Genomic DNA, 21,862 nt, shown 5'->3' with positions numbered 1-21,862 from the left:
CTGGCACCAGGTCCTACACGACAGGAAGAGAGGATTTTGTGCTGCTAAGGATCAAAATCCTTGGTTTGGATACCAGGGGGTGTCCTAAGTTGGAAGTGATGGGTAACTTCTCAGGGGACAAGGCACTGTGCTGCCTTAGTAGCTCAAAGTTCATGTTACTGTGTGTTGTCTGGAAGGGGAAACACTGTCCTTTAACTCCCAAATTAGGTGATCTTGCTGTAAATGTGCAAGTACTTTCTAGATTCACAAGCAACATATTTCAGAAAAGTTTAAAACACCATGCAGACTATTTTGACAAAGTATACAAACCCCAAAGGCCTAGAAACAGGAGTGTGCAGCTGGGGGAGGGGGGGGGGGGGTGCACTGATTGGCTGATGAAAGGGACAAAATGGCTGCAAAGTCTAAACTTGGGGCAGTGGAGTCACTGCGAGCTCGGGGGGGGGGGGGGATGGAAGCATGCTATAGCTTAGCCACGTGGCTCATTTTTTGGGTGGACTCAGCAGACCCGCTTCCCCTGTGGGAGGAGCTACTGTGGCAAGGCACAGCCCAGGAAGAGCTGCCCCCCCAGAAGAGTCCTGCTGCTGTCCCCTCCCAGCCAGGGGGAGAGATCATGGCTGCTGTGTGCCCAAGGGAAAAATTGTTAGGCTAGGGGAGGGAGAATAAACACACAAGCCTGACAAAATAAACTTAAAGGAGCCTGATAAAATTTAATAAATGGTGAAGAAAAAATTCCCAGGTCCTAAAAAAACTGACACCTAACTCTCTCCTGCCTCCCCAAAAAGTTCACTCCTCATAATTGTATGCAGTGTGGTGTCTGGCAGGGGGGGTCTCTTCCTCTGTCCATATTTTATTTATTTAAGTTTGTATACTGTCTTTACAAACAGTGTTTAATCAAAACGGTTTACATAACTAAATAAAAAAACAAATGTAAATAAAGATTAAACTTAAATTAAACTTAAAGTGAGTGAAGTGTGTTATCTGGGAGACCTATATAAAGAATTACAGTAGTCAAGCCCCGAAAAGATGAGTGATTGAAGTATAGTCCGAAAATCGTGAAAGAAAAGTAGAGGGCGAAGTCGTTTCAGGAGTTGAAGCTTATAAAATGAATTTCTGGTAATTATGGGTATGTGTTTTAATGAAAGGTCTGAATTGATGACTATACCCAAGTTTTTTGCAGATTTGGAGATGGGGATAGTGATTCCGTTAAATATAAATTGAGGGGGGGACCTATGGATGAATCTGTAATTGAGAGGTGGACTATTTCTGGTTCTTTTGGATTTAGTTTTAATCTATTGAGAGCCATGTGTCAATAGTTGTGAGAGATAAGGATACTAAAGATAATGTATGAGTCCAAGAGGTGTTGTATGGTACCATAAACTGTATGTCATCGGCGTAGATTTTGAATTGTATGTTTAGTGAGGCTAAGATACGGCAAAGAGGTAACAGATATTGAAAAGAATAGGGGATAGAGAAGAACCCTGTGGAACACCCGATGCAATAGAGTATGGTTCAGAAGAATGATTGTTTATATTAACTTGTTGAATACGGTCAGACAGAAATGAAATAAACCATTGTAATACAGCACCCGAGATACCTATAGAGATGAGAATTTGGTGATCAATAGTATCAAAGGCCGCGGAAATATCTAAGACAATGTGATCTGTGTAAGAATCGAAGGCCCGAAATATAGTGTCAAATGAAGTCAATAGAGTTTCAGTGGAGTGACCCTTGCGGAATCCATGTTGGTTTGTGTGTAGTATATCATTTTCTGACAGATAATTTGATAGTTGAGAACACTACGGATTCAATCAGCTTAGCTAGGGATGTTAATGTAGCAATGGGTCCAAAATTGTTAAGATCAAAATCTTCCTTTGATTTATTTTTTAAGATTGGAGGTATGGAAGTTTTTTTGAGGGAGGATGGAAAAACCATTTTCCAGAGATTGATTTACTAATAGTGCTAAAAGGTTGCTAGTGTGGGGACTTAAGGCTTTGAAAGATACCAGAGCACGGATTATCGGGTGAGTTGGAAGGGTTTTGTTTTCTAATGATTTGTATAGTGTTTTCAGAAACTGGTGTAAATTCAGACCATGTAGAAGTAGATTCAAGGTTATTATAAGAGGGTAATGGTAGCTTGGAGAGCTGATTTGAAATGTCTGACTTGATTTGAAATGATTAGCAATTTTATTACATAGAGCCATGTCAAAGGTAGAACATTCTTTTTGGGTGGTTGTTAGAGTTTTTACTATATTGAATAGTATGTTAGGGTTTCCATTAGCTTTGGCAATTTGACTTGCATAGTAAGATTTTTGTGTGCTTGCTCCCTCAGCAACAAAACAGGGGGCTCTGAGGCTCTGCTTAGCCATGTGGCTTGCTGGTGGCTTGCCAGCTTGTTCAGAGCTGAATGGCCAGCAATAAAAAATGGACACAGTTGAGGAATCCAGGAATATCCTTCATGTGTGTACATATACATGATGTAACCAAACCAACGGCATGACTTAGTCTGCTCACCCCTGGCCTAGAAGGTAGCTGCCTGCCTACCCCTCACTTTGGGAACAGATCTACATCTGCAGCCCCCTTCAGTGAATATGAAAAGGGGGGGGGGGTATGCATTTCTCTGAGTATATGGGGTGAGATGGGACTTTGGGCAGTGTAAGGCAGGTGAATGAGATTCAGATTTGCCTGGATCTGGAGGGTAACTGATGTTGGTAGATGACCATTTGGCCCACCCATTCTGCCCATCTACACTCGCTACCCTACTCTTGCTTTTACCATGGCTCTAAGGACATCTCCCAACTGTCAAGTGAGCAAGGTGGTGCTGCCTGCAGGAGATGGCTTGTCTTTTGCTGTTGGCTGGGAAGTGTAGCCAAGCTGTCTGCCCACCTCTCTCCACATATTTGTGTTAATGTCCCAGTAACTTAACTGGCTGCCATTTCTTCCAGGTAGCTAGGCAGAACTGAATCGGCAGTCAATGCAAGCAGCTTTGATAGGTCTTCTACCTGTCCAAATCCTTTGGCCCTCTGCAATTCTAATTATGTACCAAAACCAGCTGCCACCTCTTATCTCTCCTGTATTTGTTTCATGGTCTTGATTACTGCTGGGGTTCAGGTATCCACTATCTCTCAGGAAAGATTCCTCTTCCCCCTCCCCCCCCCCCCCCTTTCCATAAGCCTGCCTGCCTCCCCACCCCCTCACATTCCTCCAGTTTCCTATTCTGGTTCCTTTGACCTTGAGTTTTTTTTTTATGGAAAATGTTATCTTGCATTTGCTGTGGGCACTGCCTCCAGTGTTCCCAGCCCTTGCTGGCCCAGAAAACAATTTGAAACTTCATTTCTGGCAGCTTTCTCCTGCTTCTGTGGGCTACCAGCTTCAGCTGTGGCTCTGGCACACTCATTCCTAGCAATCCAGGGGCTTCACACTGCGCCTGCCTCTGGTATCCAGTATACCTGTGCCCTGAATCTCACGAGATGTTGCTGTAGGATAATAGCTGGGGCTTTGGAATCGCAAGCTTGCTTGTGTGTGTGGTGTGGTTTTGTTTTTGTTCTAGTAGATGTACTCAAATTCCTGGGTGTCTCTCCAATTTAAACATTTATTAGGGATACATCACAAGTAAAGTGTAGTTTATTGCTGTTAACTCCCTGCACCTGCCCTGTCTGCTGCCTTTCCAGACCCTGGTCTTGCTGATTGCTCATTACCTTCAAGATGTCGTCTGCAAGAGACTTTAAACAGAAGTCTGCTGCTAAGGGTGGGTTACCCCTTCGGGGATGATCTTGGGGGAGTGGGGACTGTTATCAATGTGTGATAGGCAGGTTTCCTCTGAAGGGCAGAGATTAAGCTTGCTAGGGTTTTGCTTATTCAGTATGTTGTAGTCTGGGTATCTAGATGGTTTTGTGGATTTATTTGGGATGACTTATCCCCCGGTGAGAGGCTATGTAGAGGCTTTTTTATATTGATCTATATTGCAGAAGACAACCAACAAACCACCTCTTTCTTTCAAACATGAACGTACAAGCCATTCGCACAATAGAGAGATAAACATGGACCCATTGTATCATCTCCCCTCGTTTCCCTATTCCTCTTATTACAAGGGTATTCATAACAAGATTTCTACTTCCTCAGACTTATTGCCACCGCCACATACAGAAAGCAAGAGAATGGCAACCCACCCTCAAGTGAGTGTCCACAAGATGGCTAGACCTGGGTAACACCATGCAGCAGAGTCCCTGTCATGCTTTAAAGCAGTTACTGGTGTTTAGTACGGCACACGTTTCCAATACGGCCTATGCACCCAGTTGGCCACCTCTCTCCAAGCAGCTGCAATCTTGCACCTCATCTGCCACGAGAGAAAAAGCCTTGGCCATTTTGTCATCTGTGGGAGCATTTTAATAGCAACTCTGGGGTCCCCTTCCAATTCCCAGCGTATCTCCTTGTGATCTGTTGAACTCTTCATCCACAATAATAGTGCAAGCCTGCCAAATAAGTAGCTTGGTGCCTCTTGCTCCACAGCCCTGCCAGCCCGCTGCATCCGCACCCAGATACAGTATATTGACCTGGAAAGGGTTAAGTTCCATCCAAATTAATCTGTCATCACTTAAATGGGCCAAAACCAAAGGTTCTTGAGACTTTAATCTGTTCCCACATACCCTCCAATCTCCTGGAGTAACCCTTTCCCAAATCTTGTGCTTAAATTTTAGGTGCTTTGGGTAGTAAAACTCGTACAGACCAAGGGTTTACTGTGCAATCACTTCAGAAGGCTTGCTTGTATCTTTATCTGATGTAAATAGCTTTGGGATCATATAAAACAGAACATTGATCTAACCTATAACTTGTAGGTTATCCCTTATAATATCACAAGTGAGCTACAAGTATCTGTCACGTTTTGTCCTTCATAGACAGGCAGAAGATAACGGACACTTTTCGTACTGGGTACCTAGACTGAGCCATTAATCTTGAATTTCAGGGAGTAGATTTTCTAGAACAGCAACTTCTTTAACTGGAGTATACAAATAATCAAGTGCGTAAGACGACTACCAGAAAAATCCCAGAGGCAAAAACCTGAAAGGGGCTCCTCAGGCCAGGAACCCCCCCCCCCCCCCAGCCTCCACTTACCCCTTCTGTTGGGGGTCCTGGTTAGTAAGAGGGGTTGCCCACTTGCCACCTTCTCCTCTGATGTCCTTTAAAAATGGCACCAGTTGGCCATGAGACCAGCAGCATAGTGACTTCAGAATAGCACTGTCAGGCCTGAGAATGGTTGCCATTGTGGGTTGTGCCAGAGACTATAGTGTCCCATAATGGGTATGAGCTGACTGGCCTGGGTCTTTCTGTTTGTCAAAGCCTAGCCTTTCCCAATAAGGACATGGGCAGGGTAAGAAGTAAATAAATGCCAAAACATTTCCACCCCCCCCCCCCCCCCCCCCCCCCCAGGATTCTGTTACCAAGAAACAGGAGTACAAGGTGTTCCACCAGCACCGGTGTTCACTGATTGCAAAACTGGGTGACTTGGCACAAATGAGAGCAGGGTATTGTAGAGCATGCAATGGCCTGATAAGTTTTCTACAGCATATTGCTGGCTTGTGTGTCTGAGTTAATTGACGTTCTAGTTCTTGGTTCCACATCTATATCTCAAGCAAGAGATCCAAATAACTCATTTATTTTTGAACCACTTTCTGCTGTCCTCCACTTCTCAGGACTGCTGCAGGAGTATTTTGTGTCCTAGGCAAACCTTTTAATCATGCACCTCTCTGCTCCCATTTTTGGCCCTCTGGGCCTTGTGCTGGTAGGGCCTTGGTGCTCTAGTTTTGCCTAATGGAAGTGCCAGCCCTGTTTCTCCTGCTTTGGCTTCATTTCTTGTTGCTCTTATGTTGACTGTGTGTGGTACAAAACCTTGAGCCTATCCATATGGTGGGAGCAGAGAAACCATGGATAAGCCAGCCTTAAAACAGGGTGCAGATCCCAGCGAAGGCTGTAAGAGGTCCTAGACTTGGGCCAGCCCTGCTGCATGTATTCCTCCCCCTCATTCTGCTATTTCATTTCCCTCTGTCTTTTCACAGGAATTGCTTCCAAGTGCAGGGTGGATAGGGAGTCTCCAAAAACTGCTCATTTGCCTTTGGTTTGGAGAAGATGACTGAGGGGGGGGATATGATAGAGGTCTACAAAATCATAGAAGGGCTTGAACAAGTTAATGCAAATCAGTTATTTACTCTCTCAGATAATAGGACCAGGGGCACTCCATGAAGTTAGCAAGTAGCTCATTTAAAACAAATCAAAATTCTGTTTTCACTCAGTGCATAATTAATCTCTGGAATTTATTGCCAGAGGATGTAGATACAGCAGTTTAAAAAAAAAAAAAAGGTTTGGATAAGTTCTTAGAACAGAAATCCATAAACTATTATGGTATTTACTAAGCAATAGTAGCTTGTGAGCTATCTAATGTTTGGGTACTTGTGACTTGATTGGCCACTATTGGAAACGGGATACAGGGCTTGATGGACCCCTGGTCTGACCCAGTGTGGCATTTATGTTCTCCTGTACAGCTTTAAAATGGAGCAGGAGGCAGAGCAGAAGCAGCTTTTGCTTCCACAGCCTCAAGGAAGGAGTTGGCAGCCAGTTTTTTTTTTTATTACTGGCAGACAAGCAGGTTATGAAAACCAAGGCAGAGTTTACCAGCATCTATCTTCATAACCGGCAGCCACGGCGCCTCGCATTAGGAAGGAGGCGCTAAGGTCATGCAAGCAACCCTAGCGCCTCCTTCCTAGCACGCCCCTCCCCCCCTTGTGGGTGTCATGCAGGTGCTAGTCAGCGCCTGCTTTCAGTGCACATAACTGCATGGGCCCCAGAGTCTGGCTTGTTGCAGTTTCCAGGTTAGTTTCTCATGTTCGTTTTTTATATTTTATGATCTAGCTCCCCCGTCCCCCATTCTGTATCTGAAGATCAGTCTGAGGTGAGGTACTCTGTGTAGCAGCCTGGCTTGTTCTGCTGTGTTGGTAGGTTAGGGCCTGGTGCAATGCCTTTTCCTAGGCAGGACTGTAACTTGAGTGCTGGCAGTTAGTGTGGTTTTGATATGGGAGGTGTACAATATTGTAACTGGGTGTGGGCTTTGTCCTCAGAAAGCCATGAACAACGAACATTACAATAGGCTTAATGTCGTCATATGGATTTCAAGGTGTGTATTCTGGTCGGCAGCATGGGTAGTCCATGAAAATAATGTGGGATATTTTTACCTTAGAACAGGGGTCAGGAACCTTTTTGGCTGAGAGCCATAAACGCCACATATTTTAAAATGTAATTCCATGAGAGCCATACAATATGTTTAAAACTAAATACAAGTAAATGTGTGCATTTTATGTAAGATCACACTTTTAAAGTACAATAAGTCTCTGAAAATATTACACCAGGCCTTAAGACATCAATACATCTCCTATTAGGAAAACGGACCAAGTCAGGCTGCTATAGAGTCCTACACAGAAACAACACACCAGCAGAAAACCTCACCTGAATCACGTGCTGTCCCTCACCTAACATAGAATAAAGAGACCAAAACGCATAACTAGAAGCATGCAGAAAAAACTGAATTGGAAACTGCAACAAGCCAGAGTCTCTGTATGCAGTGTAACAAAGGAAAAAAGAAACATCACCCATCCTTATAAAACAAATCAAGAAATATAAAATCATCAGCAGTAAAACTGTACTAACAAAAAGAACATATTTCAAAACAGCTGATGAGTGGAATATCCAATAATTAAAAACGCATATAAAACATTTCCAGATACCAACAAAAAATTTCAAAATAGCAGACACAGACCCAGTAATGAAAAATAATAAGGATACAAAAATTTTTTTGCTCTGCATACCTGGGAACATTTGATATCCAGGTGTCCTGAGATTGTTCTGAATTAGCAGGAGGTGGGGTAGTTTGCTTGGAACTTTCTCCTCTCTGTCACATACCAGCGCTCTCTCTCACACTGGCTCTCAATTACACACCTATACACACATGCTCTCAGTACTCATATACACGTTTTTTCTCTCTCACTTATATAGGCTCTTAATTACACATTTACACACATGCTGTCTATCTTTTCATGCTTACACACACAGGCTTTCAATCACATAAATACATGCTGTCTTTTTCTCTCACACACAGACTCTCATTCACATGCTTACAAACATGTCCTCTCTTTCTCTCATTTACACACAGGCTCTCAATCACATACTCACATGCTCTCTCACCTAAATCAGCTCTCAATCACACAGACACACATGGTCTCTCTCTCTCTCTCTCATTTAAACACGGGCTCTCAATAACATACTCACATGCTCCCTCACCTAAACCAGCTCTCAATCACACAAAGACACACATGATCTCTCTCTTACTTATACACACAGGCTCTTAATCATACATACACATGATTTCTCTCACACACAAAGGATCTCAATCATACACACATACTCTTTCACACAAACAGGTTTTCAATCACAAACTTACACATACAGGTTCCCAATGGTAAACTTACATTCATGCTCTCTCTGACATACTCTCTTTCACATGTACAGGCTCTCAATCATTCACATACATGCATCTCTCACACACACACACACACACACAGGGCCGCCCCCCGCGGCCCGGAAGAGGAAGTGGAGAGTATCGGCTGCCTGCGCGGCAAGAAGAGGCCACGCTAGTGCGCTCGGCATCGGCCCGAAGAAAAGAAGACTGCAGCGCGGCTCGGAGGAAAATGAGAGCTTCAACCGCGGCCGATGGGACTCCGCCTCCGCTGAAAATGAAGAGGTTAGCGTTGGGAGGAGGCTGCTGCTGCCGCCGCGAGTTCCCGGGGTGGGGGAGAGAGAGAGTGAATGAGCGAACTCGCTCATTCACTCTCTCTCTCCCCCACCCCGGGAACTCGCGGCGGCAGCAGCAGCCTCCTCCCAACGCTAACCTCTTCATTTTCAGCGGAGGCGGAGTCCCATCGGCCGCGGTTGAAGCTCTTCATTTTCCTCCGAGCCGCGCTGCAGTCTTCTTTTCTTCGGGCCGATGCCGAGCACACTAGCGTGGCCTCTTCTTGCCGCGCAGGCAGCCGATACTCTCCACTTCCTCTTCCGGGGGGGGGGGGGGGAAGAAGAGAGTACGCCGGTGCCGCTGACTCCAGCTGTCCTGCCGCGTTCCGCCCGGGCTGACAGCATTTTAAGCCCAGGCGGAGGAGGACCGGGGAGCAGCTGGGTCAGCGGGAAAGTGTGGCGACTGTCTGCGAGCCAGATGCAGCCCTCAAAAGAGCCATATCTGGCTCGCGAGCCATGGGTTCCCGACCCCTGCCTTAGAATGTGCTTATGTATAATGAATAACACAGTGTGGGAGGACAGGGCACGTGGTTGTAAAGTTCACCTAGAGTGCTGAATAATGTTTCACTAGTCCTGATAGTTTTTACTGTTTTTTCCTAAGTGTTTAAAAAAAAAAAAAGAGGTGGGCAGCCCAGGCCCTGTGTATTAGGCATTCACTTACATGCAGATGTGTGAAGTTCGGTACAAACTTCATATCTTTTTACATCAGGCCCTTGTTTTGTGCATCTGCTGCAGTTCATGTTTACTTTAAATCAGCTCATGTGGTCCCTGCTGTGTCCGGCTTCTCTTAATGCAGTAGGCGGTGAAACTGGACTCCCTTTTCCTTTTTTTTTTTTTTTTCCATGAGGCTGGAGGAAGCAAGCCAGTGGCAGGGTAACGAAGGTCAACGAAGAGCCCCGAGGCCAGCAGCAGACCTTGGCAGCCAGTGTTTGCTTGCATGTCACTGAGAAGCTGATGCACTCTTGAATAGATCTGTACCATGTCTAGGTAGTGTACGCCTCTTGGTACATTTGTGCTGCTTTAGCAATGCAAGTAGTCTTCAGAATATACACCAAGTGCAAATAGCAAGCTCCCGGACTCATGCGTCTTGAAAAAATGGCTGTGCACTGGTTGGTTGCAAAGAACTTGTACATCCTCTTCCTTCCTCCTCTCAAGGTAGAAAACATCTTAAAATCTTGGATTTGCCTTGGAGGAGTAACCTAATGCTTAGAACAGTGGGCTGCAAACAGAGGCAGAGATTCAAATCTCACTACTGCTCTTGTGATGGGCAAATCACTTCCTCCCCCCCCCCCCCCCCTTCTGTTGCCTCAGTTACAAACTTAAATTGTGAGCCCTCTGGGACAGGGACATGCCCATAGTAGTACCTGAATGTAATCCCCTCTCTGAAGTGGCTGGAAAGCAGAATATAATAGTGCTGGATCTCCCAGCTGCCCTGCTGTAAGCTTTCTTTGTTTGTTGCTGTGGCTCAGCCAGCATGGCCATTCTTGCCACCCCATGTCTCCGTCCCAGCTGTATTTGAGGGACACACTGACTAACTTCAGTGCCAACGCAATCCTGTTTGAAGCCTTAAGTACTCTTCACTGGCTTGCTTCCAGCAGCCTTAATCTCCTAGTTATAAACATCTGTAAACAGCCCTGATGCTCCACTTAAACTGCAACTTCTGGCAGAGCCAGAAGCCATGGATGCATGGAGACTGCGGCTCCTCCATGCCCCTTCGCATCAGCTGTTCTAAAAGGACAGGTCTGTGTGTCCAGGAACACGGGGACTGCTTGCTAACACTTGGTAAAGCTGTAGCTTCCAGGCAAGAGTGCAACTAGCATACTGCAGACAATGAAAGGCAACAGAATTGATTCTTCTAACTTCTAAATAGTGACATCCAAGCTTACTGTATGTATATCTTTCACCCTTGCCCATAGCTGCATCCCTAAAAATACCCTTCCATGTGGCATAAGGAAGTAAACCAGATGGTCACTAAATGCTGCTCAGGCTAGTGATGTAACTTTTGGGAGGCAGGTGATTGCTAGCATAGATCTGGGAACAGCTGTAAGATAGATCCCTCCTGCACTGCAGAGGTTGGCTGGGTGCTTCAGGAGACTTCTGGGAGCCAAAGACTTGTCTGACGCGCATTTGTGGCACAGGATCAGTGGCCGAGCTGGGTTTGCCATGAATGTCCCTTGCAGGCTTGGCTCCTTCACTCTGTTCCTTATATAGAGATTTTCTTCATCTCTATTCCTAGCAAGTTGTTTGCCCAACAATCTGAAGGAATCCACTGTTGGAACTAGACTGTACTCATGGAATAATTTTTTTATTTTTGAAGTGTTCTTTAACACCTTACCTACTTAGCCACCGGGGCAAAATGCACGTGCTAAATATTCCATGTGCCACCTACCCCCTCCACTGGCTGTAGTGGATATTATATCCCAGGAGGATTTTTCAGGTGAGGATATGATCAGAGCCTTTGCCAAAGTCTCTCCAATGACCAGTTTATGGCTGAAGCCAAAAGACCTATATGCGATCTTTATGCTCCTTGACCTGTTTACTGCTTTTTGACAATTATCTCCACCATCTCCTTGATGCTGTCCCCACTTGGATTTCAGGACTTATTCTGTGTTTGGTTCTTTTCTTACCTCTCCTATTATACTTTGTGCCTCTGTATCTTCCCTCTGGGTTCTGTCCTGGACCCTCTTATCCTTCTATACTAATTCCTTACTGCTCTGATCTTCTCATGGCTTTCAGAATCGCCCAGATCTACAGAATCCAGCTGTAGATCTCTGCCTAGATGACCCCCCACCACCTTAAACTAGACTTGGCTGAGAGAATTCCTTCTCCCCCTCAGTTCTTTCTATGGGTACATCATCCTCCCAGTCCCCTTAGCCCATAACCTTCGTCATCTTTTGATTTTATATGTTGGAGAGGAGTTGCCCTACTGGGTCATATCAAAGATCCATGAAGCCCAGTATCCTGTTTCCAACAGTGGTCAATCAGTCACTTACCTGGCAAGATCCCAAGGGGTAGATAGGCACAGATTTTGGGATAAACAACATGGACTTTCTGAACACACTACCAGAACACCTATCTACTCATCACATCCCATATAAATTATTGCAACCTGCGTCCCCCAAGAAACCATCTCTAACCACCACAATGTATGCAGAATTCAGCTGTGGCAGCTTTCACCAAAATCACTACACCCACCTAGCCCCTCTTAAGTGACTATATTGGCTCCCTATCTGTTTCTGCATACAGCTCAAGCTCTGCTTACACATATGCAAAAACCTTCACCTTGCAGCTGCTTCCTACCTTGCCTCTTCTCACCCTGCACCTTATGAATGCCACTAATTGTAGCCTTTTGCCTTTATCCTCCATTGTCATCTCCTGACTCTGCTTGCTGCGCCATGTGCTTGGAACAGACTTCCTGAGTTGGTGTCATGCTCTCTGGCCTTACTCAAATCCAGTCTAAACCCACTTTGAGGCTGCTTTTAGTTCTTAACCTTGCTTATCCCACTTGCCTTATTGATTTTACCCATTTTGTTAAAGGAACAAATTAGCTTTCCTAATTTGCATTATCCATCTCCTTTAAAGTAGACACTATTGCAATAGTTAATTTGACATAAGGGAGTATCTTAGCATTATGATCATTGCTGAGTGTTTTTACCACCTTTACCTTTTGCACCATGTTCTGCAGTCAACTAAAGTCTTGGAGCAGACAAGGGTGGAGGAGGAGGCGGGACGCTTTCAGATCTATCTGCTCCATGAAGCAGTCACTAATAGGCATCTAGGAACTTTCTCCACAGCACAGAGAAACTTACTCAACAAATAATTGAAACTTCATATTGCCATTTTATTAGCCTATCTAATCTTAGCATTTTAATCTGTCATCCTGATCAGGTGAGCGGTAGCATATTCCTACCCATCCACATGAAACTTGTATCCATAGATTTCCAGAAAGCAGCTTGTCCTGCTGGACTCTGCCAACTGTAACCTATTGCTGCTTCTCCACCAATTTGGTCTCCCTTCAATACAGTTTGTACGCTGGCTATAGTGTGCCATACGTTCTAATGTGCTGATCCTATTTTTAGACTTCTGGCACTTGCATATAGATACCAAAGTGTGGTTTTTATTCACAACCTGCATAGCAGTTGATACAGATAACTTAGAATCACTTGTAGTTGTCTGCTTTGTATTTAACTCTACCAGCGCTGTCTCAGACCTTAGCATATCATCTCTATCTGGATGTTTTTAACTTCCTAGTTTGACAATTTCCTTGGATACCTCTCTTGACTGTGCTGAGTGAATGCTTTCCCTGTGATATAGCTTTGTAAAATCATGCATTCTGCTCTTTGAATGTTGGTGCCAGTGCTAATTTCCACCCTGGTTAAGGTGGATCCTGGCCTGATAGAATAGGCTCCTGCTTCCCCATCAAAAAAAAAGTTCCCTAATTCCTAATAAATTTAAAGCTTTTCTTCCCTACATCTCATCCACACGTGGCCTGGTTCTGGAGTCCCTTGCATGGAATGAGAAGCCTTTGAGACTGAAATCCAGAACTTCCAGGGTAGCAGTCTCCTACCTAAAAACTTAAATTCTTGCTTCTCGAATCTCCCTTCTCCTTCCTATGTTGGTAACCACATATACTATAACTTTATCTTTGCATCAGGCAGACAAGTAACAAAATGATCCTCAGATGCACCAGCCATTCAATCTACATATCTATTGCATCACCAATAGGAGTCCTATACCATTCTGGGGATAGCACTTTTGGTGCAAAAGGATAACTACAAGATAATGGTCTCCTTTATGGAGACCTTGCTCTTCTAAAGCAGCACAGGGACTGCTCTGTCCCTGACAGTTGTCATGCTATCCTGTATGTCTGCCTTGGCTCCTCTTGGCCTGTCACTCAAGCCTTCAGAAATTGGACGGGTTATTTTTGCACAGGGAGCACACATATAAGCCCTCCAAGAGGTGGATACTTGTACATGTGACATTCAGTGCTAAAGATCAAATGTCCAATTGCAAGATGGGTGCTAACTACAGTTGAATGGGATATTTAAAGCTGAAACAGGATGCTTTATCAAACTTTAAAATACAGCTAACTTATGGGACTTGAATATGTGCATGTGTTCAATTGACCTGCAAGAGACTACAACTGATTAGTTGGCATCAGGGTTAATCATAAGAACAAAAATACCATGTTGGGTTAGACCAAAGCCATCTTGTCTGACAGTGGCCAATCTGGTTCACCAAGTACCTGACAGGTCATAAATTACACTCCCAGGGATCAGTGCTGGCTTTGCCAAGTCTACCTGGCTAATAGCTGATCATGGACTTTTTTTTTTTTTTTTTTTTAGCAACTCGTCCAGTCTGCTTTTGAACATCACTGTTGTCTTGGCCATGTATTCCAGAGCTTGATTTGTGCACTGAGTGAAGATACTTCCTAAGATAGTAAAATCTGGTTGCTAGTCACATGGAGTGTCCCCTGGTCCTAGCGATGGTAGACGGGGTAAATAACCATTCCAGATCTACCTGTTCTAGCCCACTCAAGTTCTCTTTTCTAGGCTAAAGAGTCCTAATCTGTTTAGCCTTTCTCCAAAGGAGCTTTTTCATCTCTTCATTTGTCTTTTCTCTGTCTAGGTTTTTTGTTTTTGAGATGGGATGACCAGAATTTCACAAAACTGAGTTGCACAATAGATCTATACAAAGGTATTGACTTTTTTTTGTTCGTTCCCTTATTCTTTTCCAAATTCCTAACATTTCATTTGCCTTTTTGACTGCTGCCACACAGTCAAAGATTTTAAAGGTATTGTCTACAATACCCAACACAGATCCCCCAGCATTGTGTTCTTGTAACTGGGATTATTTTTCCCTTCATGCATTGGTTTGCATTGTCCACACTATCTGTTATTTAGAAGCCCAGCCTTCTAGTCTCAAAGTCCTTCAGTCTGCTTCCATTTTAATGACTTAAAACAATTTGTCATCTGCAAATTGTCATCTCATTCATTGTTCCTTTCTCTAGATCACTTATGAATATGCTAAATTAGAGGTCCATTTGGAAGACTGACCATGTAGTCCTATCCTGTTTTTGACCTTTATCTAGTTATAATAGGACCCTGCCTCTAATCCCATTACCTCCCAATTTCTCATGGGGACTTTGTCAAATGCCCTCTGAAAATCCAAATACACTATCCAGCTCACCTATGTCCACAAGTTTTACACCTTCAAAAACTCTAGAGGACATGCAAGCTTAGTTTCCCAGGATCCTTTGAAGATACCTCCCTCCGAACCATACACTGTTGTCTTTCCCTTCCTAGCATCTTGTAGCAAAAGGAACATGATCTTCCTCTGTTTTGCCTAAAGTGTGCAGTCCAATCCAGTCAATGGACCTGCTGCCATACCCAGAGAAACTCTCTCTCATGCCCTTCTATGTTACAAACCATTACTACTGGAAGGGCTTGGCTCTTGCTAAGCATTTGGGAATGTGCAATAGGTACTTAATACTTGCACACTTGACTGACTTGCCCATTTTGCCTTGTGCCAGCCATTTATGGAGGTACTTGGGCAACTAGTTGGATAGTTGAGCTGCTACTCCTGTTTAAGAATTAACTGTAAATATCCTATGATAGTCCCCTCTTTGAGGTATTTGGGTAAGAAATTTGATAGTTGAGCCATCTAACAAATTTAGATGGCTTTAATTTGGTCCTTGATGAAGATAGGAAGGGAGCTTGGGTTAAATGAGTCTGGATATTAGCCAGAGTTGTATGAATTACTGGTTTATTGGAATTTAATATGGGATTAGATAGTATTTTATGGATGGCTTATTTTAATCTTCAGTGGCATATTTAATAGGGGTGGCAGAATATTGGGAGAGCTGTTATACGTTTTGTATATAGGTTTGGGGCACATGTATTGATCTACTGTTTTTCTGTAGGAATTGTGTATCTACCTGGTTGGATGAGTGTGGTACTTGGGTTTTAGAATTTGTATGTTGGGAGAGTCATAGGGAGGGAGGCAGTGGGTTTTAACCTACTGATTGGAGTGGATGTATTATGATATGCCCTATAAAATAAGTGATTATATGCTTAATACTGGGTTATTGAGCATAAGGTCCAGAAGTTCTTGTGGCTTAAATTCAGTTGTACTTGCTTTGAGGTCATATAGCAAAGAGCAAATCAAATGTGAAGTAAACGTTGCTACTTTATACATATAGGGTGAAACAAGTATCTACTTTGTACATGAAACTGTCCTGAAATCAGGCAAAGCTCAAACTCTGTATCTTCTAGCATTAAGCGTAAGGATGGAAAGCTGGCATGGTACAGGACAAGCCTTCCTGCTCACAGAATCCAGCTCGGTTTTCTGTGCTTAATCATTTTTTTTTTTACCTTAAATACAAACTCAAATGCTGTACATCTGCCTTGCTGCTCACTCCTTTCTCATACTCTTGCTGTGAGCTGTAGGCATTATCGGGTATTATGAAATAGAGATGGCCCATTCTTGCTGTGTGAGCTTAGTTGGGTTTTTTTGTTACCCTGGGTTTAAGGCCCCCATAAAGTATCTAACAAATTACTTTGTAGGTACGAGTTCATGTACTGCAGTGGAGGTAATGACTTGCCTGGGGTGGCAGAGGGCCTCAGCTGAGGTCTCCTGGCTCTCTCATTGCTCCTCTGTTTGCTGTTGCCAAAACCAAGCAATACAGCCTCGTTGGAGAGATGAGGACCCGGACAATGCGGAGTCATCCTCGTGTTTGGCACTCTGGCTCTGCTGGCGGCTTCCGTACGCTTTGCCCCTCACTAGCTCTGGTCTCTCTTTAGCAGACAGAGCAGTGGGGTGGGGGCTTGTTCCAATGCTTTGGGGGGGGAGGGGTGTCCTGTGTGGGTCTCCTGATGCTGTTTTCACCCAGACGTTGTGTAAAATATTCCGAGAATTTACTATGCGGTTGGGAACAGGTGACGAAGTCAGATTAGGACCTGTATGAAGCATAAAACAGGCTTCCCCTGGCATCTGAGTATTTTCCTCGCATTGTTTGACCCTTCCTGTTAGGGTTTTGGTTCAGGCAGTGACGCGGGTACACTTGTTGTTTTGTCCTATCTGGAGCATTTAAAGAGATAGCCGCTTCAGAAAGCCATAGGGCCTGCTGATTAAGGGCCGATTCTGTAGCAAGAACTAGAAAACATTGGCAGTCTGAGTTTCTGCAGCACTTGTGCATTTAACTTTTTTTCCATTTTCACATCTGAATTTTTGCTGTTTCTCTTCACCATTTTTCATGTTATTACATCTTTTTCTTTTCTATCTGCTCCTTCCACCCTTTCTCTGGATCAGCCCCACTCACACCCTCTCACACTGTGCCAGTTCAGGCTCCTCTGCTTATTCTCTGGACTGGGTGGTGCTAGCAGATTTTACTGCTGGGTCTACACCCCTGTTCCTCCCCCACCCCAAGGTACAATAGGAGACTGCTCCAGCCATCCCATGACTTAAACTTTTTGCAGTGCTGGCAGTACCCGTAGATTGTGATCCCATACAGTCTCTTGGCCTCTGACTGCTGTTCCACATCTTAGCTTGCCGGTGTTTATGCTCTTATCTATTTTCATCATTTGGGTCTGCTTGTCCCCCCAACCCCCTTTGTGGTGTTTTTTGTTTTTTTTTCAATGCCTTTTTGAGCCATTCTGACAGTATGTTGGTTTTTCTTCAGCCTTTTTATCAGGACTTTTAAAACAGTTTTGTCTCATGCAGACTTCTTTTTAAACTCTACCAATTTTTTTTGGCAAAATACTTTGGGGTAGATTTTAAAAGAAGCGCGATCAGCCTACTTTTGCTTGCGCATCAGACTCAAGCAAAAGTACGCTGGATTTTAGTAGATACGCGCGGAGCTGCGCGTATCCACTAAAATCCTGGATCGGCGCGCGCAAGGCTATCGATTTTGTATAGCCTGCGCGCGCCGAGCCGCGCTGCCTCCCCCCGTTCCCTCCAAGGCCGCTCCGAAATCGGAGCGGCCTTGGAGGGAACTTTCCTTTGCCCTCCCCTCACCTTACCCTCCCTTCCCCTACCTAACCCACCCACCCGGCCCTGTCTACACCCCCCCCTTACCTTTGTCGGGGGATTTACGCCTCCCGGAGGGAGACGTAAATCCCCGCGCGCCAGCGGGCCTGCTGCGCGCCGGGCCGCGACCTGGGGGCGGGTACGGAGGGCGCGGCCACGCCCCCGGGCCGTAGCCACGCCCCCGTACCCGCCCCCAAAACGCTGCCGACACGCCCCCGGAACGCCGCGACGACCGGGCACGCCCCCGACACGCCCCCCTCCGAGAACCCCGGGACTTACGCGAGTCCCGGGGCTCTGCGCGCGCCGGGAGGCCTATGTAAAATAGGCTTCCCGGCGCGCAGGGCCCTGCTCGCGTAAATCCGCCCGGTTTTGGGCGGATTTACGCGAGCAGGGCTCTGAAAATCCGCCCCATTGAGTGGTAACTATTTACATGAAATACTCAGAAGTTGAAACACTTTAGGAAAAAACTGTGCAGATACAAACTCAAATAAGAGATTAAATGTAATACATTAGTACATGCAGTACCACCATTTTTTTTTAATTGACTCCATCCCTGCCCACAACCATATCACATTGGACAAACGCACCACCCACCCTCTCAGCAGCATACAACTCCAAAATCCCATGCACCCCATCCAATTGTGCTAATGGAGAGAGACCAGAGAAAATCAGTGGTCAGGTCTGGTATGAGACTTATACTGTACCAAACATTAATCCTCTTTATCTAATACCCCGGACTTACTGAATACCAGGTAAAGCACACTGTTTCTGAGCTCTGGTCACAAGATGCTTTCCACACTGCCACACAATCTTGCCTTGTGCTAGATGACTTTTTATATTTAACAATTTCATTTGTAAAACCATAGACCTTCTTGATTGCCACACATCCACTGTAGCAGTGCCTTCCCTATACAGGTGGGTATGTGTGTGTGTGTGTGTCTATATATGTATATATATAATTTATTTTTTTTCTAATTTCCTCATACTAGTCTCCCTCTTTTAAAGTAGGCTGGAAGGTGTACTGGTGACAACTGGAAGTGGTGGTTCAATATAAAAGCTTTTAACTTTCCATCTCTTTGCCATACTTGATGCCCCCCTCTGCCCGTGCTATGGTGCACTACCTCCATGCCACATAATTAGTCTTAGGTAGGTGACCTGGTTGAGAACCAATCTTCCTCAAGCCTTCCCCTGGACTCTGAAATCACAGTGGAGGAAACTGCCCTCTTCCAGACTCTCTCCTTGATCTTCTGACCCCCCCCCCCCTTGCATTTGTCATATCCTCAGTCTTTCACTTTCCACTGCAGTTGTTCCTGCTGCCTTCAAACATGCTGTGATAATACCACTCCTCCCCTTGAAAAAATCTTGCTGGATCCTACTTACCCATCTCCCTCGTCTCTTTAGTTCATAAACTGTTCACCTCCACTGTCTCTACTTTCAACCTTCATCTTTTATCCACTCCAGTTTGGTTTTTCCCTTCTACATTCCACAAAACAGCCCTTGCCCAAGTCTCCAGTTACCTGTTTCTGGCTAAAACCAAAGTCCTTTACTTGGTCCTTATCCTCTTGACGCTGCTGCATCTGACACTGATATCATCTACTCTTCGGTACTGGCTTCCCTTGGATGTCGGGGCTCTCTCTCCTGTCTTGATGCTCTTACCTCTCTACCACAATCTCTTTATCAATTGGTGTGCTTCAGAGCTTGGTCTTGAGCCCTCGTCTCTCTGTATACAAATTTCCTTGGTTCTCCAATCTACTCTCATGGCTTTCAATATCAGATTCCTAGATCTACGTCACTACACCAAAAATTTCATCCAGAATCTAGTCACAAATCTCGACATGCTTGGCTGGCATTGCTGCCTGATGTCCCCCCTCCACCTTAAATTCAACATGGCCAAGAACTCCGCCTCCTTATTCTCCCTTTTTTTTCTATATTAAAGTCATTCTTCCAGTCCTCTCAACACATACCTAGAGATCATCTTTCCTCCCCTCATATCCAAAACACTACTAAAATGCCATTTATTTCTTTAACATCACCAAAATCCATCTTTTCTTTTTTGAACACATTAGCAGAACCCTTATCCACTCTAATCAGCTCCATCGTAACCCTCTTCTCAAAGGTCTCTTAGTTTTCCATCTCGCCACCACAAGCGATCCAAAATTCAGCTGTACATCTTATCTTTCACCAAAGTCACTACTCCCATATAACACCTCTTCTCCAGCCACTATATTGGCTTCCTAATAGTTTCCACATACAGTTCAAATTCTTACCCTCCAAGAACCTTCACTCTGCAGCTCCTCGCTACCTCTCAAACAGGCCGATACAGTACGGAGTGCACCGTCAACCCTCTATTGGACGCGCGTTAGACATGCTAGCATTACCTCTTAATCAGTAAGGGGCCAGAAACGCGCGACCAACCCCCCCAAACCTAATAGCACCCGCAACATGCAAATGCATGTTGATGGCCCTATTAGGTATTCCTGCACAATTCAGAAAACAAAATGTGCAGCCAAGCCACACATTTTGCTTTCAGAAATTAGCACCTACCCAAAGGTAGGCGTTAATTTCTCCAGGCACCAGGAAAGTGCACAGAAAAGCAGTAAAAACTGCTTTTCTGTGCACCCTCCGACTTAATATCATGGCGATATTAAGTCAGAGGTCCTGATAATTACCAAAAGTGAAAAAAAAAAATAAAAATTGAAGTCGGGTCAAAAACCGGACACTCAATTTTGCCAGCGTCCAGTTTTTGAACCCATGGCTGTCAGCGGGCTCAAGAACAGAAGCCAACAAAATTGAGCGTCTGTCAAACCCGCTGATAGCCACCACTCCGGTCCAAAAGGAGGCGCTAGGGATGCGCTAGTGTCCCTGGCACCTCCTTTTGCCTGTTTTTATCGCCAGTCCTAACTTGCATAGTGAATCGCGTGCACAGTGGCCTGTTCGCCCACTCTCCTGCAGACTTTACTGTATCTGCCCGAAACTCTGCTCATCTGGCAAGTCACTCCTATCTGTCTCCTTCTCTACTGCTAACTCCAACTCCATGTTTCCCACCTGGCTGCATTGTATATTTGGCATATACTTCCAGGGATGGTGCATCATGCTCCCTCTTGCCTTATTCAAATCCAGTCTTAAAGCAGCCTCAAACATGGGTTTGTAAACTTTAACCAGATTATCTGGTTTACAACCTTAAGATTTTAACCATCTTAATTTATTAAATTGTTTGTGCCACTTAAACCAAAGCAGTTCACAAGAAAAGAAAACTTTCATGAAATAATTAAGATAACCAAACTGACACACAGTACTTATGACAATACAGTAGAGTAGTCTATGAACCCCACATCACAACTAGCATATTGATAACACTATGTATAATAAATTTACCCGTAAAAGTACTTTCAGTACACTCTGTCATGACCCACTTCTCTAAAAATTATTTTGTCTAATGATATATTGTAACCGAACCTTTGACGGCACCTGTTAGAATGTACTATAGTACACTTTTACTTACATTAAATATGTGCCTACATGTAAACCATTGCGATGGTATATAACTTAGCGACGGTATAGAAAAGATTTTAAATAAATAAAAACAAAATACATTGTAAACATCTGACACACAATACATGAAATTCCCAAAGAATCATTTGCCCCGTTTCTTGATTGGATTGTAAACTCTTCTGAGAATGGATTCTCATGTTTTTGTATAACACTGCATATGATTAGGTTGTTAGAAGTGATAACTTTTTTTTTTGTTTAACTTCTGTACTACAGTTCTGTACAAATAAAAAGCAGTCTCTGTTCTGGAGTCTAGTCCAGGGTGCCCCAAACTTGTCCTGGGGACTCTATAGGCAGTTTGGTTTTTCAGAATATCCACAATGAATATGCATGAGAAGCTGGCATATGCTGGGTATCCACTCTTTGCAGATGTGCCTCATGCATAGTCATTATGGATATCCTGAAAAACCAGACTGGCTGGAGTCCCCAGGACAGGTTAGAGAAGCCCTGGTCTCTAG

General features: G+C 44.5%; 1 protein-coding gene across 2 annotated transcripts in view; it reads left to right on the top strand.

Annotated features, from left to right (window-relative positions):
* ECE1 (endothelin converting enzyme 1) overlaps positions 1-21,862 on the top strand; it is a 126,518-nt gene that overhangs the window by 32,478 nt on the left and 72,178 nt on the right. The gene's annotated exons all lie outside the window — the stretch shown is intronic.

The sequence above is a fragment of the Rhinatrema bivittatum genome, chromosome 15 (assembly GCF_901001135.1).
Source record: "Rhinatrema bivittatum chromosome 15, aRhiBiv1.1, whole genome shotgun sequence".
Taxonomy (NCBI): domain Eukaryota; kingdom Metazoa; phylum Chordata; class Amphibia; order Gymnophiona; family Rhinatrematidae; genus Rhinatrema; species Rhinatrema bivittatum.
The sequence above is the reverse complement of the archived record's forward strand: the minus strand, read 5'-3'. Positions and strand labels throughout refer to the sequence as shown.